Below are 19,020 nucleotides of genomic sequence, written 5' to 3'. Positions count from 1 at the left end.
CCTTACCATTAGCTCCGGAGGAAATATCGGTTCTTGAGTTGAACCCAACGGCAGAGACTCATCTTCTGAGAAGTGTTTTGGACTTATCTTTAAAAAGAGAAAATAAAAGGAATTATTGTCATCCGGCAACTCTAGCTACTTTAAATCATTTGTGGAATGAGGTCAGAAGAAAGACACACAGTAGACAGACAAAAAGCCAGCTGGCCAGCTGTAATCTCTGGGTTCTAAGTCAAGGGCTCTAACACAGACCTAGTCACCAGCAACATAGTGCAGATGCCAATGGGCCTCCAAAGCTCAACTTCCTGCACGTTCTCTTTGCAGTTTGGGAAAGCAGAGGAGGCAGCAGCACCAGACACCAGCTGAGCATAAGAATGTTTCCCTAAATTGCCATTGTCTGTTCTTCCATTTCCCTAACATCTTCACTTTGCTTCTAGCCCTTGAAAAAAAGGCTTGAATAGCCTTTTTTTAAAAATTAAGAGACATTGGAGAACCTGGGTGGGTCAGTTGGTTAAGCATCTGACTCTTGATCTCAGCTCGGGTCATCTCATAATTCGTGAGATCGAGTCCCGAGTTGGGCTCTGTGCTGACAGCATGGAGCCTGCTTGGGATTCTCTCACTCCTTCTCTCTCTGCCCCTCCCCCACTTGCATGCACACACACTCTCTCTAAAAATAAATAAACTAAAATAACAACAACCAGAAATTAAAAAAAAAAAACATCTAAGAGACATTAAGGGGTCAATGTGTTTTCTCTCCTATAGATAGCTATACTTGAACCACAGCAATATCTGGAATGAAGAATAAAGTTATTAGGATAGTTTTTTTTTTTTATTAGAGGTGGAGAATGGAGAGGATACGTGTTGAAATACCTCAAATGAGTTAATTTGGGCAGCCATTAATTCTTCCTAAAAAGAAGAATTTTTAGTGTCTGCTCATGTCCTGAGAAAACCTTATAAAAAATTTACATTTCACTAACCTTATTTACTTTCTGAAATTCTGGTAGTTCACTTATTCATTTGACTAACAGTAAACCCCATTTTCTTTACTTTGAAAAAGCCAGAAGTCCAGTGGGTGAAAAATTAAATAATCAAGAATTTATTACTGATCTTACTATTTTTCAGCTTTATTGAAGTATAACTGAAAAATAAAATTATATATTTAAGGTGTACAATGTGATTGTTTTACATAGGTATGTTTTGTTAAACGAGTACCACAATCAGGTTAATTAACACATCCATCATCTCACATAGTTACCACGCTTCTGTGTGTGTGTTGTGAGAACACTTGAGGTCTACTCTTTTAGCAAATTTCAACTACACAACTCAGTAATGCTAACTATAGTCACCATGCTGTAAATTAGATCCTCAGAGCTTATTCATCTTATAACTGAAGGTCTGTACCCTTTAACCAGCATTTCCCATTCTACCAGCCTCCAACCCCTGGTAATCACCATTATGTTCTCTGTTTCTAGGAGTTCAATTTTTTTTCTTTTGTACATTCTACATATAAGTAGGATCATACAATATTTGTCTTTATCTGGCTAAGCAAAATGCCTTCTAGATTCAACTGTGTTGTTGCAAATGGCAGGATTTCCTACTTTCTCATGGCTGAATAGTATTCCTGTGTGTGCCTGTGTGTGTGTATTTACATTCACCTGTTGATGGACACTTAGGTTATTTCCATATCCTGTCTATAGTGAATAATGCTGCAATAAATATGGGAGTTAGGATATCTCTTCGAGGGACTAATTTCATCACCTTCAGATATATACCCAGAAGGATTGTTGGATCCTATGGTGGCTCTATGTTTAATTTTTTGAGGAAATTACAGTTTTCCACAGTGGCTACACCAATTTATATTCCCATGAACAGTGTACAAGGGTACCCTTTTCTTCATATCCTTGCCAACACTTTTGACTTTTTGATAACAGCTATCCTAACAGGTGTGAGGTATCTCACTGTGGTTTTGATTTCCATTTCCCTGATGACTAGTGATGTTGGGTACCTTTTCAATTACCTGTTGACTATCTGTAGGTTTTATAAAAATATGTCTATTCAGACCCTTTGCTCATTAGTTAATCAAATTACTGGAGTTTTATTTATTTTTGCTATTCAGGTGCATGAATTCCTGATATAATTGTATATTAACTCCCTATTAGACGCATGGTTTGCAAATATTTTCTCCCATTCTGTAGTTTGACTTTTCACTTTGTTGACTGTTTCTTTCACTGTGAAGAGGCTTAGTTTGAAGTAATACCACCTGTTTATTCTTCCTTTTGTTGCCTGTGCTTTTTGTTTCATACCCAAAAAAATCATTGCCAAGACCAATGACAAGGAGTTTTCTCCCTTTTATTCTGGCTTTATGGATTCAAGTTTTATGTTTAAGTCTTTAATACATTTTGAGTTCATTTTTGTGAGTGGTGTAAAGGTACAATTTCATTCGGGTTTCCCTAAACCATTTATCGAAGACACTATCCTTTCTCCATTGTGTGCTCTTGGCACTCCGTCAAACATTAGTTGACCATATATGCATGAGTTATATCTGGGCTTTCAATTCTGTTCCATTGGTCTGTGGGTCTGTTTTCATGCCACTGTCATATTGTTTTGATTGCTATAGCTTTGTAAATAGTTTGAAATCAGGAAGTGTGACACCTCCAGCTTTGTTTTTTCTCAAAATTGCATTGCCTATTCAGGGTCTTTTTTTGGTTTTGTGAAAATTTTAAGATTTTTTTTCTATTTCTGTGAAAATTGCCAATGGAATTTTGTTAGGGATTGCATTGAATTTGTAGATTGCTCTGGTAGTATGAACATTTTAACAACACTAATTCTTCCAATCCATGAATGTGGGATAACTTTCCATTTATTTCTGCCTTCCTCAATTTTTCAACAATAGATTCCCCCCCACCCCCCCAGTGTTTAGATCTTCGCTTCTTTGGTTAAATTTATTCCTTAGTATTTTATTGTTTTCAATGCTATTATAAATGGATTGTTTCTTAATCTCTCTTTCTGATAGCTTGTTAGTATATAGCAACACAACTGATTTTTGTACATTGATTTTATATCCTGCAACTTTACTGAATTCATTGATTAGTTCTAAAAATGTTTTGGTAGAGTCTTCAGGGTTTTCTACACATAAGACCATGTCATATGCATGGACAATTTTACTTCTTTCTTTCCAGTTTGGATGCCTTTTGTTTCTTTTTCTTGCCTAATTGTTTGGCTAGGACTTCTAGTACTATGTTGAATAGCAGTGATGACAGTGGGCATCCCTGTCTTGTTCCTGATTCTATTCATTATATTCTTCAGCTCCAGAATTTCTGTTTGCCTCTTTTTTTAATTATTATTATTATCTCTATCTCTCTGTAAATCTCTCATTTAGTTCAAGTATTGTTTTCCTGATCTTGCTGAATCCTGTGTTTTCTTGTAGCTCATGGTTGGTAGGATCCATGTCCTACTGATGCCCCCTCAGAGCCCTGGCTGCTTCTCCCAGCCCTTCCCTGCCCCCAGATTGTGCAACATTGTTCAGTATTCTGTATGGGGTGAGAAAGAAGCAGGCCTCTATGGCAGCGTCCACACAGCTGGGGAAGCCAAGTACCCACTCATATACTCTCACCTTCCCCCATGGGATAAATCATGAGTCAAGAAGGTCTGTCTTGGCACTAAGCTGTACCACCTTGGGGGAAGGATGATGGTGATAAAGTGAAACTGTTCCTCTCACTCTCTTCAATGCATACAGTCCTGGATTTGTTGTTGTTTTTGTTCTAATGGTATGGTGGGATTTCTCCACTGGACTCTTGGATTCCCATAAGTCACTCTTACCCATGGATAATTGTTAAAATTGGTGTTCTCTGGGGGAAAAGACAGGAGAAAACTCCCATTTCACCATCTTACTGATGTCACTCCTCTATGGACTAAATCTTGATTCTAGTAGGGTACTTGGTCCTCACCTAGGTGGAAAAGCAGCTGGTCCAGACTCAGAAGGTGTTGGTCTTCTGGGGTGAGTTACTGAAGCTGGAGATGAAATGTAGATCCCAGGTGGGAAGCAAAGTCCCCTCTACTAACTACTAAATAAAAGTGTGACTGCTAGTTGAAACATAATACATAATCAATACTGCTAAATGTTATGAAAAAGAACCATGTGTGTGTAAACATATCTATACTAACTTCTAATAAAAAAAATCTAAGCTACTTTAAGATACAAAACAGATGAACATAAGGGAAGGGAAGCAAAAATAATATAAAAACAGGGAGGGGGACAAAACATTACAGACTCTTAAATATGGAGAACAAGCAGAGGGTTACTGGAGTGGTTGTGAGGGGGGGATGGGCTAAATGGGTAAGCGGCTTAAGGAAACTACTCCTGAAATCATTGTTGTACCATGTGCTAACTTGGATGTAAATTATAAAAAAATAAATCATAGAAAGAAAAAAAATCTAAGCTAATGAGAAAATTAGTTGACTTGTCCGACTTCGGCTCAGGTCATGATCTCACAGTTCATGGGTTTGAGGCCCACATCAGGCTCTGTGCTGATGGCTCAGATCCTGGAGTCTGCTTTGGATTCTGTGTCTCCCTCTCTCTCTGCCCCTTCTCCACTCACACTCTGTGTGTATGTGTGTGTGTGTGTGTGTGTGTGTCTCAAAAATAAACAAACATTAAAAAGAATTTAAAATATGTAAAAATCTTATAACAAGGTCTGGCACTCAGCAGTAAATATTAATAATAGTTGACTGTTAATAATATTTAATAATTAATTATATATTAACAATTATTATGATTATTATTATCACTCAGTTCTTATTTATGACATATTGATTTCATAGTTTAACATCCAAAGGGCAATCATATGTCCCTTATATCAAGGTTGTTTGTTCATTTATTCATGTAGCAAATACTGACTGAGTGGCCACTCAATCAGTGCATGGTGACCAGCCCTGGAGATACACAGTCTCCACTGTCAAGCAGCATGCTGCCTGGTGGACAGATAGGAGAGCAAATGGGAATTATACTACAGTGTGACCAATGCTGTGATGTGGGTGTGCACAGAGGGCTGCAGGAGCAACCAGGGGCAGGGCACCCGATACAGACAAACAGATCAGGAAAGACCCCTTGAAACAATGACCTACAGCTAACATCAAAGTGACTGACCTACAGCTAATATCATAATAATACTCATTATGTGACTACCAGGGCAAGTTCAGTAAATGAGAGTAAGCAGCTACCCAAAATCAAATAACAAACAGCAATTACAGACCTTGGGATAAGAAGGGACCTTATATGAGTAACAATGGCTATTCCCCTAACACATCTGATAAATATTTTGTTTAATTAGAACAAAACACATTCAATAATGTGTTCCTTTCTATTTTATAGAAAGTCTTGCATGCATCAGTTATGGGCCTGTATCCAGGGGTATGGCATAGGTTACCTTAAGGAGAAAAACTCAACTGTGTTACTCAAGTAACCTAGAGAGAGACACAGTCTGCCAAATCATGATGGAAGTAAGGGCCCCATCCAAGAAGAAAGCCCCATTTGACATTTCAGTCTACATAATCTACAAAGTCAGATTTTTTTTGTCAGCAACTCGGGATATTGGGTTGAGAGTCCTGAGGTAGAGTTCAACAGTTCAGCTATTTGTATTTTCTCTCTGTAAACAGTTTTGTATCTTCTGCTTGTGCTAGGTGCTCAAAGAACACAATGATTTCAAGCTAGAAACTTGGTCCACAGGCACATTCAAAAACTAAGCTTCAGTTGACTGATCAAAGTCATTACATAGCAGCAAAGGCAACTATTAAACTTTGGAAGCAACTGAGCACACAATTTATTTACAATAAATCATTAGGTCAGTGTTTCTTTCAAATGGTCCATAGGCCACATTCTCCCCCACCCCCCAATCTATGGTGTCACTGAAAAAACAAAGCCATTGGAGCAAGTTATCTGGGGTTTAATCCCAGGATTTAATTTTTACTCTTCACATTCCCCATAGAAGTTGTAAGCACTCTAAAATTTGAAAACTCCCTCATCACTTGTTCACATTATAAACATCCATGAGATCTAATGCATAATAGAATCTAAAGGAAATCAGGAAGGAGACAGTTTATGTGCTGTATCTCTCCTTATTACTTCCATTTGCTCTGGTCTTCCATGTGTGCGAACGAACTAGAAACATGAGCTTTAACCTCGTGTTCTCTGGCAGGGAAACAGGGTCCTCAGGAGTCAGGAGGAAAAGACCGAGCCATGAAGAGTTTCACCAGAAATAGAATCTGGGAGGCTATTGTTTTAAAAAATTGTTTAGTTAAAAAAATTTTTTTTAATTAAAAAAAGGGGGCCGCCTGGTGGCTCAGTTGGTTAAGCATCTGACTTTGGCTCAGGTCATGATCTCATAGTCCATGACTTCGAGCCCTGTGTCAGACTCTGCTCACAGCTCAGAGCCTGGAGCCTGCTTCAGATTCTGTGTCCCCCTCTCTCTCTGCCCTTCCCCTGCTTGTGCTCTCTCTCCCTCAAAAGTAAATAAACATTAAAAAAATTTTTTTTAATTTTGAAAATTGTTTAGAATATTATTAATGAAGACCTCCTCCACCCCCACACACAACTGAGCTGTTAAACTTGATCAAATCACTCTAGACTGGATAAAGTTATTTGAAATAAGTATCACCAGAATATCTCAATCTCTTTGATCTCATGTAGTATTCATCAACAGCCCTCTGATATCCAATATGATCTTGAGAGCACTCACTCCAAGGAGAGAGTGGTGGTAGAGAGTGGCATGTAGAGAAAACTGGACCCTTTCCAAGAGCAAATGAATAAACTGGCTTTGTTTGTAAAAATAAGCAAACAATAAAAAAGGGAGGAGACTTTTATAAATTAAGAAAGACAAGAACTATATGAACAAAGTGCAACGTGTGGATCTTGTTTGAATCTTGATTTGAACAAAGTAACTCTTCCACTTATTGGTGGTATAACTTTAAATAAATTAAACTCTCTAAACCTCAGTTTCTCCATCTACGACATGGGATGGTAATAATGCCTATCTTATAAAAGTATCATAAAGATTAAATGAAATAATCTTTATATAGTATTAATATAGCATGTGGCACATAGTGTCTAATATCAGCTCTCACCATCACCATTATTTAAAAATAAAAACACACAGGGTGCCTGGGTGGCTCAGTCAGTTGGGCTTCTGGCTTTGACTCAGGTCCTGATCTCACAGTTTGTGCACTCGAGCCCCTCCCCTGCTTATGCTCACTCTCTCTCTCTCTCAAAAATAAACATTTTTTAAAATGTCAAAATAAATAAATATATACACACACATACACACACATATTACATCTATATAAGTTATATATATAAATTATATATAAATATAAATTTAAATATATATAAATATAAATATATATTATATACATTATAGAAATATTAATATATAAATATATACATAATTATAAATAAATATATATTTAAATATAAATAAATATTTAAGTATATATATAAATATTATATATTATATAACCTACCACCAAGGGCATCAGTTAACTGATCCAGAGAGGGCCCTGGATGGTTCCTCAGCAATGTGTAGATGGACATTACCATCCCAGGAGTGTTGAATCCACACTGGGTTCCCTGACACTTCGCAATCCTCTCCTGGAAGCACAGAAAGGTTAGAAGTGCAGAATCTTGGGCCCCACCCCAGATGCACTGAATAAGAACCTGCACTCTAACAAGATCCCCAGGCAACTTGCTTGCACATTAAAATTGGAGGAGAGGCCCTGGAAAATCCTTCTCATCCTAGGTGTCTCCTTTTCTCAGACTGGGTGGCTGTGATTATTGGTCCTCACCTTTCATTACAGGTTCTCAGCCTATGGAATCACCAGAGGAAGTTTAAAACTTCCAAGGCCCAAGAAGCACCTCAGACCAAGAGTATAGATATATATTTTTTAGATTCCCAGTGGTTTCAGTGTGTAGTCCGGAATGGGAATCATTAAAATAAAGGTTACCCCCTTTAAGTCCTTCAGAGAAGTGAAGTAAATTGCACTCAAGTTGAGAAAACAAAACAATACAAAACCTCCTGAGTGCCTTCTAACTGCCCACCACTGCCCTATCACTTTAGCACATAGAAATTTGTTTACAAAGTGCAACCATTAAGCCAGAAGACAATCAAGAAGGAAACACTGCCTATTTCTCTACCAAACTTTTTCCTTCTTAGCATTTTCTCTTTGGAGTCTAACTTCAAAGGTGAAACCCCATTTTGGAAGTTGTCTTCTGGCTACACTGCAACACCAGGATCTCAGCAGCGTCTACTAAAAGAAAGAATATCTCATGGCTGTGAACAGCCAGCTCTCATAAGAGCATCCAGGCAGAATTCGCTCCCTCCAAGTAATGAGGTTGGACATAAACAGGACCTGAAATTCCTTCAAGCCCAGAGAATGTGGTTTGGTTACTCTCGATGTCACCCCTATCTTTTCCCTCTTGTGTCCTCTCCTCATAAGTGAACCTCTTTAACCTAGAGAAAAACAAGTAACAACAGCATTTTTATGGGCAACATATAAATAATTTAAAGTCAGGAGTCTGAGGTGCCCTTTCATTTGAGGCAAAGTCCTAACAAGGTGCTGCCTTATGAGAAACGTCTCCAAATTTACTAAAACTCCTATTATATGTCTTCTGAATAAGTCCTACATTTAACAAATCTTTCTGGGAGCTGAGGTTTTCATTCAGCTTTAAAATCAGATTATTTTCCACTTTGTAAAAAGACTACAAAATTATAACCCTCAATGCACATGGCTCTTGTTTCTTTGAGTTTGGAAGATGTAAGGATAGGTCCCATCTAATTAGAACAAAAAAACAAACTCAGCAATGTCAGAGTTTTCTTCCAAAAGAAAAAGTCTTCTGCTCTTTCAGCTGATTTCTGAGAAATCAGTTACAAAATAGCCATACACCCCAGGCTTCACTCCTGGTTTCCAGCTCAGTTTCATGTATGGGCAGTGACCAAGCAGTGGGGCTCATACTGTTCTCTTACTTTAACCTATGGGGCTAGCCATGCTTTTTGAAGCACAGAAACCCTATGAGGAAGAAGCATACCCTCATCTGAACAGGATGAATCCTGGTCTTGGTGCTTCCTGTGCTTTCTATTGTGGTGATAGCAGCACCTTACAGAGAGCATATGGGGATCTGACAGGCCTCGGCTGCATATTATCTTCAGAATGCAAAAGTAAAAATTATATTGTATCCAGTGGGAAAGGGAACTGAGCATTCACCCAGCACGTCCACTATGGCGAGTTTTACACAATTCTTCAGGCTTTGCAAATACATTGTCTTCAGCTCATGCCCATTTTTTAGAAGCAAAATGTATAGGTTTTTAAGCAGTATTGCACCCATAAACACAAAAGAAAGATTAGGAGAATATTATTCATTTATAACTACATGTATATATTTATTGAGTGTTTACTATGTGCCAGACAGAGTTCCAGGCACTATGATTCATTGCTGAACAAGACAGATAAAATTCCTCCCCTTTTAGAATATATATTTTAGTTGAGGGAAGACAGACAATACAAATATACATAGACTATATATATACACACACACACACACACACACATACATACATGCATACATAAACTGAGATAGTGAGAAGTGCTATGAAAAAAAATAATACAGGCCAAGGGAATAAGGAGTTGCAGAGGCGATTTGGGCATTGGTATTTTAAAGTGATCAGAGAGGACTGATAACATAACATTTTTGCTGGAACCTGAATGATTTGAAGGAGTCAGACATGAAAGGTTAAGGGAACAAACATCCCACACAGAGGACAACACATGCACAGGCGGCAGAAATGAGCTTGGGATGTTCAGGGACAGAAAGAGGGACAGAAAGGTCAGGGAAGTTGGAGCACAATGAACCCAGGAGGAATGGTAGGATTCCAGGCTGGGAGACAGGGTGGAGCAAGGTAGGTAACTGTAAGGCTTCATCTAGAAAGTTCTAAGAGACCTTCACTCTCATTCTAAAATCCAAAGCAGGCCATATAAGCTATATCATTATAGTTTTTTAAAAATTCATCAGATGCTGAGTATGTAAAGAAACTTAAGTGAACTAAACTCCATTAAGTAGAAGTCCTTTATAAGAGAGACGTGGTAACAGCTGTTCTCATCTCTAACTGAAATGAACGGAGATGGAGTAGGGAGAAACCAGACCAACTTTCAACAAACATTTAATATGGGCTGATGTCACAAATTAAAATACAAAGCTGGACTGCACTTTCCTCAAACTCTTCCCCATCAAACTTCACTGAGTGCTGAGGGTAATACCCTAAAAGTAGGGTAATACCCTAAAACTAGGGGTAGGGAAAGAGAGCTGAAAAAAACTCTTCATGCACATGGACTCTTAGATGAGAAAGACAGAGCAGGAGGGGGCGGGGGGAGGTGGGAAGCAGGAGAATTGAGAGAAAACTGAAGGCACTCAGGTTTCACAGAGTACAGGGCAACTGCCACCCTCCAGAGGCTAAAGGCAGGGAGGCATGGCTGCAAGAGATCTCCCAAAGCATACATGTAAGATGGGAGAGCAAAGAGAACACCCTGGTGAACTCAAAAGTGGGCTGCTAGGCTGTAAAGGGAGGGATAATCCAGAGTTCAGGAAGCAGGTGACTTGGCTGTGAAATACAGGCAGATCTCTGAAATCTTACCAGTGCTCAGACACTTAGCCTTCATCTGAGATCTGTATAATGATGCAAAATGATCTAAGATAGGCATAATCAGAGTCCAAGAGAAAGGAGGGGGAAGAGAAGAGATCGAGGAGGTGGGAGAGAGGGGAGAAAGAAGAGAGAGGAGGGGGGAGAGAGGAGAGAGAGGAAGGGGAGAGAGAGGAGATGAGAGAGAGGAGATGAGAGAGAGGAGGGGGGAGAGAGGAGAAAGAATAAATATTTGAAGAGATGATGGCTTGAGAAATTTCCAAAGCTGATAGAAGACATCAAGCCACAGATCCAAGAAACTTGGCAAACATGAAGAAGGATAAATATCAAACATAAAGAGATGTTAAATGTAATGGGAAACCAATGTAGGAAAGTATGGTGATCTGATTTATACTTGAAAGTGATCTCTCTGACTGATGTATGGGATTTACCAAGTGGTGGGGGTGGGGAGAGGGTCAAGGGTGGGAGCAAGGATATCAGTTAGTAGGCTGTAATAGTAATATAAAAGTGTGATGATGGCATTAACCTTCACTGCCAGTTCACCCTTTGTTTTCCTCCCCAGACAGCACAGGGAATCAGACAGCCTTTCAACTTTCAACAGGGGATTCTTTGACCATATGTTATCCTCACTGATGGTACATTTTTTTCTAACCGATTCATATTCCTGGGAACATGTCTATCTTGTCCATCACTGTACCCCCAGTGCCTAGCACAGTTCTTGTCACACAGCAGGTACTCAATACATATTATCAAGTGAAGGAATAGAACAAAGTTTAAGACTGTAAAAATACAACCATATCTGGACTTTGCTGCAAGGTACCTTATCCTCTTGATAAAGGGGTTATAGCATGATATCATCACTGTGCAGTTGCCACAGCCTCCCACTCTACAGCCATACTTAGCTCCTGTGAGTAGACCTGGAAAAAGCATAGTCAAAGATAATATGTTTCTCAAAATGCTCTTTCCAGAATAGCTCGGACCTTAGAGGACATCACCATTCAAAGACCCTTGAATATAGAGTTAAGTTCAAATGAGGTCTTAGCTGCTATTATTTAGAATCTTACAGATTCTTGATTGCCACCCATGCCAGGCCCCACCTCCATGGGGTCTGGAACTCTTTTGTTCTGGACCTCATCCTATGTCTTCATCTGGCTATTGATGCATATCCTTTAATACCTTTATTATTTGTAATAAACCAGTAATCTAGTGAGTAAACTGGTTACTCGAGTGCTGTGGGCCACTCTATCAAATCTTATATAATCATACAGATATCTAGTCTTTCAAAACAACTGGACATCAGATTGCCAAAAACAAGGCCAAACTAAAAAAGAGTCTGTACATATAAAGGCCTGAAAATTTGAAAGTATGAGTACATTGCACATTTGCTTTCACCCTTATCTGCATCTTTGATGACATACAAAGTAAAATGCCCAATTGTAAATACTTCTTGGAATATTTGTGTGTTATTATCCATGTTGACTGTATTTCTCTGCTTCTCAGTGGCAGAAACTGCTATTTGTTCCCTCATATCTGTTCTCTCATTCTTTTTTTTTTGGTAAAAGAAACCCCAATTTTTAGCCCCACACACGGTTGCCCAAAATGAAAAATACATTTTCCCAGTCTTTTCTGTAGCTGGGTGGGGTTAATGACAATGTTGGCCAATGGGATATAAGCATAGTGCTATGTATGGCTTTCAGGATAGAAATGTCCTCAAAAGTAGGGGGGTGCCCCCTTCTTCATCCCTTACTTCATTTTCTGGAATTCAGATATAATGGCTACACTTCTATTAGTCATCTCTGCCCATGAGGAGAAAGCTGCATGCTGGGGAGGGTGAGGCAGCAACACACAAGGAGCTTGGCTGCCTAATAGGGTTGAGACACTGCTTTACTAGCTCTGATCCACTTACCTTTGGGATTCTGTTATACAAGCATGACAGCCATGAGAATGTGTTTCACAGACCTCCTTCAACATGGAGGGTAACTGACCAAGAGACCGCTGCACTTTGATTTCTATCACCTAGGTGTCCATTGAGGCCATGACTCTCATGGGTTGCTCCCCACTAGTGGTTTTGGAGAGACATGGGAGTCCCTGTCAACCACCCCCAATGGCTTTGATGAATGTGCTTTAGACTGCACAGCAGCCTTAGACCCTCCCAGTCAGCCTCCTTGCCCTCTCCTCTTCACAGGCGGCACTTGCATTACAGTCTGTCTCCCTGAGCTTCTCTAGCTCCCTCATTATTTTTCATTCAGGTATTTCTCCTAATAAAATCCTTGTACATTTAATCCCATTTCTGGCGTCTGCTTCCAAGAGAACTGAAACTAACACAATGAGAAAGGAATAAACTTCCATCTTCTATCTTATTTACTGCTATTTGAGATTTTCTGTCACCCACAAGTGAATAAAATCTTAAATATTACACATTAGTACCACAGATAACCAGGAAATCAGTGTTCATTGTTTTTACGTCCAAAGATCTAGAATGATTTCTAGAAGATAGTTACTGATGCCTTTTGAGTTTTGTACTCTTTGGGAAATTTCACTCTCTCTAGGGGGAATGAAAATGTACAAATATCCATTGTCACATAATTCTGCAAATAGTTTACCGGGGTCTACAGACATCTGGAAGCCCACTGGACTTCATGGATAGCAGGCTAAGAATCCATTCCTTACATGACTTTTATTTAGTAAGTTTTTCTAAGGTAACATTTTTGTGGTTTAATTTCTCCATGGCTCTTTTACTTTCATTTTAGGAGATTTATGTGCTCTTTTTTCCTAATGGGCATGATGATTAGTTCTTAAAGACAGAATGTCAATATTGTGACTCTTAATTCTAAAGGATGCTAAGTTAAGACCTTTTAAGATTTGCTTTAATTCCCATTGCTAGTTCCTCCATTTTATATAATGTGTTTAGTGCCAAAACAGAGATTAGAAAGAATTTGGTTCTTCTGACAGCCACAATTGTGCATTGCCTACAAAACTAAAATGTAGGACTTTCTTAAAGAACATAAAACCATACTAGTAGGAAATATGACTCTGTGTGGTTCTAAGAAGATATTTGAAATATCACCTGATGAGGATATCAGCACTATACACACACATGCACACACTCAAAGCAAAGAAAAGGATGTGATTCCTCCTCTGATATGATTAACAGCATTGTTTCAGGATCAGTGTTTTTTTTTCTATCACTTGTACCAGAAGGAAAATAAGAGTTTTGTACATAAAGCTGAGAGAGCTAGTATGATATTCACATTGGCTAGCTCATGCTAATTTAATGGAAATGCACATTAATTCTTCTATTCATATTTTCAATTTGATTTAATGCTTATGGAACACCTGTGATATACAAATCATCTCTTATAAGCATGGAGCCTAAATCTGGAACCCACCACCACTTCGCCACTGTCCTTGGTCCTGACTTATCACTGTTTTCTAAGGCAGTAGTTGTTTCTACCAACAGGAACTCTAGTGACTCCTGTCCAGCTTCTCCTGGAAAGTCTGAGGCAGGTCAGGGAAAAGATATTAGTAGAATAGAATAGGAAAAAAAGAGGTAGGGGGTGGCTTCTGGAATAGAATAGCCTCTGAGATCTTATATAATATATAAAAAAAAGCTTGTTTATCGTGTTCAAAGATTTATCGTTTTCAGAAAGAGAACATGATCAACCATGACCCCAAATCAAAGAAACAAGAGAAAATATGTATGCCAACGAATACAAAGATGTGCAAACAAGGACACACTTAAGAAGCAAGTTTGTGTGGGTAGCCTAGCAGCACAGCAAGAGAACAGCAGCACCCAAGGGATGGCATGATTGAAATGTCATAACTGATTGTTTCCCAAAGTGTTCATGTTTTCTCTTTTTTGATTAAAACTTTGGATTTCTTTTAGATTCACAGAACAAAGAGCATCCTCACATCTTGGAAGTAGAGATCATCTTTCACCATGCTACCATTTGGGAAAGTAGGTGAGGAGGGGACATATGCTTATTCTAATGAATGCCTCCTCACCTTCAATTCGAAGTGGCTATATGCCAGGGAAAGTGAAGCATATGCCAAATACCAAGGTCATATCTGTGCCCCAGAGGAATGTGCAATATAACAAGAAGTGTGATTGTCTGTGTGTTGGCTTGGGTACACATACCCATACTGTAATACAAAGAAAAATGAAGCACCCCCTCCAGGTATCCCCAACTTAATAAGCCCTCAAATGAAACTTTTTATTTCCCAAACTTATTCTTTCCCTTCTTTTCACTAAAAACTTGTTTAATAGCCTCAACACCTGCTAAGTCATTCAAGCTTAAAAAACTGAGCTATTTTCAACTTTTTATTTTTCAATCTACCACAATCAATGTCACCAGGTCCTATCACTCACACTTCCAAACTGATTCTCTAAACTCCCTTCACTTCTACTGTCACTCCTCAGAATCAACACTTATTAAGTGTTACCTGAACAATTATCAGAGCTGCCTAACATGTCTCCTGCTTCCATTCTTGACATCCACAATGCCACCCTTTCTATCACTAAAATCCAAGTCTGATAATAATCTATTATCTGCTTTAATTCAAGTCTGATCATCATCTGTATCTGCTTTAATTCAACACTGGCTCGTGGCCACCAAACTACCATGCTGAGGATTTCTGAATCACTCAGGGTGCCTATTAAAATGAAATCCTTATGGAATCAGAATTTCTGGGAGAAAGTACAAGAAAATGTGCTTCATAAATAAGCACACTGAATGGGTCTTAGGGAAATTTATAATCAGAGTTCCTGGAATACAAGAAGAAATCCAAACTCCTTGGCATAGCCTATAAGACTTTTTGATAAACTGCCCAACTTCTCCTGCCACTCAACCCATGTATCTTGAACTCTGGTCACATGCAAGAATTGGCTACACCATCAGGACTTTCACCTTACACTACATTTGCATATAGGACTCCTGAAAATCCTGTCTTCTTTACTTAGCAGAATTTTGTATGTCATTCAAAGCCCTGCTCAAATGTTCTCTACTGTGGGGGTGCTGCCATCTCATATACCTTTCCATTCTCTGCTCCAAGTAACCAGCTTCCTCTGTGCTATCATGGCCAATGTTCACATATTTGTAATAGAACTTTGTACCCCATGTGACACTGTGACTTATAATTAGGAATACATATTGTCTTCACCCACTGTTCCTGGCATATAACTCCTAAAATCCCAGGAATTTCCTAGGTCTTGACCAAGATCAGGGTGTCCTTGTTAATACTGTAACTCTGGGGATGAACTTAATGGGGGCTGGTTGCCAGATACACCAACCATGTGATCAAAAGGGTTGGAACTTTCAGTCCTGTACCCTAACTCCCAGAAAGGGGAGAGGGGCTGCAAGTTAAATCAATTTCCAATGGCCAATGATTTAATTAGTCATGCCTGTATAATGAAGCCTCCCTAAAAGCCCAAAAGGACTGGGCTTAGAGAGCTTCCAGGAAGCCTCCAGGCTGGTGAACCAGAACACATCCATATGCCACCTGTGCCAGGCTACACCACCATGGGGTCAGAAACTCCTTTGTTTTGGACCTCATCCTATGTCTTCATCTGGCTGTTGATTCATATCCTTTAATACCTTTGTATTAAACCAGTAATCTAGTAAACTGGTTACCTGAGTTCTATGAGCCACTCTAGCAAATTGATCAAACCCAAGGAGGGGGCTGTGGAAATCTGATTTACAGCCAGTCAGTCAGATGTATAGGTAACAATCTGGACTTGTGATTAGCATTGGAGGTGCAGGGAGGTGCATTCTTGTGGGGCTAAGCCCTTAATGGAACCTGATGTTATCTCTGGGTGGACAGTGTAAGAACTGAGTCAAATTATAAACTCAGGGAGTTTATATTATATTCCCTGAGTCAAGGAATTACTTGGTGGTGTGGGGGAAAACTCCCCACACATTGGAACTGAGTGACAGAAATGTACCCTGCATCATAATCATTTGTGAACACATAAGCCTCTCTTGACCCTAAGAGACACCACTTTCTGTTAATCTTCTTTGTGTCAAACACTGGGCTAGGTGTTGGGGATATACCATAGGGATGTAATAAATGTTAATTAACTTTAATAAATGATCATGATGTATACAATTTGCTATGAGAACGCTCAGGAAAGAGGAAGGATTTCTCACAGTCTTGAGGCATCTGAACAGAAGAAAAGAAAGGGAAACAGAGAAGTGCCAAAAATGGTGGTAGAAACTGTTGTGTATTCCAGCATGCATTTTCCTTTCTTCCTTCCTGCTGCACAGAAAAGGGATGAAATGGCTAGAACTCCAGTAGCTACCTTAGACCACAGGCAACATATTAATGGCAGCAGAGGAAAAAGAGAGAAGATGCTTGGGTCTCAGATGACATCATGACGCTTCTGGACCAGCCCCGAGACATCCCTTTATGTAAAGTAAAAATGACATGTATCTTGTTTGAACCACTGTTAGTTTTGAGTTTGTGCCATTTTCAACTAATCCTAAATAATACATATGATGATAAATTTTACAGAAGCCCAATTTTAATGGAGAAACAGGATCTGGGTGGCTTAGTAGACTAGGCTTGAGGGATATTTGTAGATTTTTGGAAGGAATCAATGGAAGAATCAGGCCTTGCTTGTTTGGGTACATGTTCTAAGAGATGTCTCAAGAGATTGGAGTCTGGCTCAAAGTGCCATTGGCTTGAAATGTGTTTATTTTTCTTGATTTGGTGGATGATCTATTTGGAGGAGGGAAATAGGAGCAGAGACATGGCATGGAAGGTCTTGGAGTGAAACAGTGAGGTCAGGACCAAGCCGGTGGCTAGGGGGTGGAGAGGGAACAAGCAACAGAGTTACTCTCACTGACTCTGGTTTGGGGAGATAATACCAGTTCTTGGATCAGGGTTATTCCGTGTTCCCAGCTTAGTACCACCTTGAGCGTTGCAAGGGCAGAGTCTGCCCTTCTGTAGCTCCAGCAGCCCTTTGTGAGATTTAAAGTTCATATTGCAAAGACTGAGAAATTACGTTCCTCTGTGCAGGGCCAGTGACTAGTGCCTGAGGGGTCTTGGCCACATCCAAGACAGAGGCAGAAAGAAGAAAGAGAAAGATGAAGGACAAGAAAGTAGTGAAGGAATGGAAACTAAGAAAGGGAAAGAGAGGTACAAGGAGAGGGAAGAAAGAGATGTATGCCGTGGGACACAGTTGAGAAGAACAATAACCCCCAGCAACCTCCTTACAACAGAGAAGGAGGCCAAAGGGACAGTAGTGCAGACACTTTTGCCTGAGCTTCTGGTGGTTTTAAAATTCATTGCAATTGTTGGTTCTCCCTGCCTAAGTCACCTTCACCCCTTCACTTTTCTCTGAATCATTACAGCCACCCCAGAAAGTTTCTCTTTCAGCTCTGCAGACCAAGAACCCAAAGAAAGACTAGCTAATGGACAGCTCTTTCCAGATTCCCATATGAATATCAAGATTCAACATTATGTTGAGCAAGTAATGCTCAATGACTACTTTTCAGCCCCCTTGGCACTTCCAGGCAGGTCTGGCTCTGCACGTGAAGCAGGTTATTTTCTGGTGTGGATATTAACAATCGCTTTTACATATTGGGCATTTACTGTGTGCCAATCACCTTGTTAACCACTCTCCGTGGAATTTAATCTTCACCCCAATTCCATGGGAGAAGTTACTGTTATTAGCCCCATTTTGCAGAGGGGAAAGCTGAAGCTCAGGGATATAAAGCAACTCACCTGAGGTCACAGAGCTACCAAGCAGCAGAGCAGAGAGTACAGGACTCAACCATGACTTGCTCCAAAAGCCCACACTTTTGATCTCTATGTCTCACTGCCTCACAGAATAACATGCTTCAGTTCCTGACCTGTGTTAGAGAACTGTGTCTGGGGTATAATTTATTCATGGTTTCTTCCTCCCTCAAACTCTATGTTAAGGGGGTCACCTGTTCTGGGGGCCCCTAAGTAAGATTTAAGAAATCTCTCTGCCACTAGATGACTGACCAATATGCACTGGCCTTCCCTCTGGATGGCCTTAGACCCTGCCTGATGACATCTTTTGATGACTTGAGGAGGTTTTGCAAAAAGCACAGATTGGAGGCCAATCACATTATCTAGAGTCTCCTAACTGGCTTCCATACAATTCTATACATTACTCAATGTTCACCAAGGTAAGTGTGGTCACCATCTGTCACTATATAACATTATTAAAATGTTATTGACTATATTGCCTATGCTGTGCTTATTCATCCCTGTAACTTACTTATTTTTTTAACTAGAAGTCTGTACTTAATCCCCTTCACCTATTTTGCCCATCCCTTCAACCCCTTCCTCTCTGGCAACCACCAGTTTCTCC

The 19,020-nt window shown here is 39.6% G+C and overlaps 1 pseudogene; it reads right to left on the bottom strand.

Moving 5' to 3' along the window:
• The window catches only part of LOC122479512, an 83,979-nt pseudogene that overhangs the window by 62,401 nt on the left and 2,558 nt on the right, over window positions 1–19,020 (bottom strand).

This window comes from Prionailurus bengalensis, chromosome C1 (assembly GCF_016509475.1).
Source record: "Prionailurus bengalensis isolate Pbe53 chromosome C1, Fcat_Pben_1.1_paternal_pri, whole genome shotgun sequence".
NCBI classification, from domain to species: domain Eukaryota; kingdom Metazoa; phylum Chordata; class Mammalia; order Carnivora; family Felidae; genus Prionailurus; species Prionailurus bengalensis.
The sequence above is the reverse complement of the archived record's forward strand: the minus strand, read 5'-3'. Positions and strand labels throughout refer to the sequence as shown.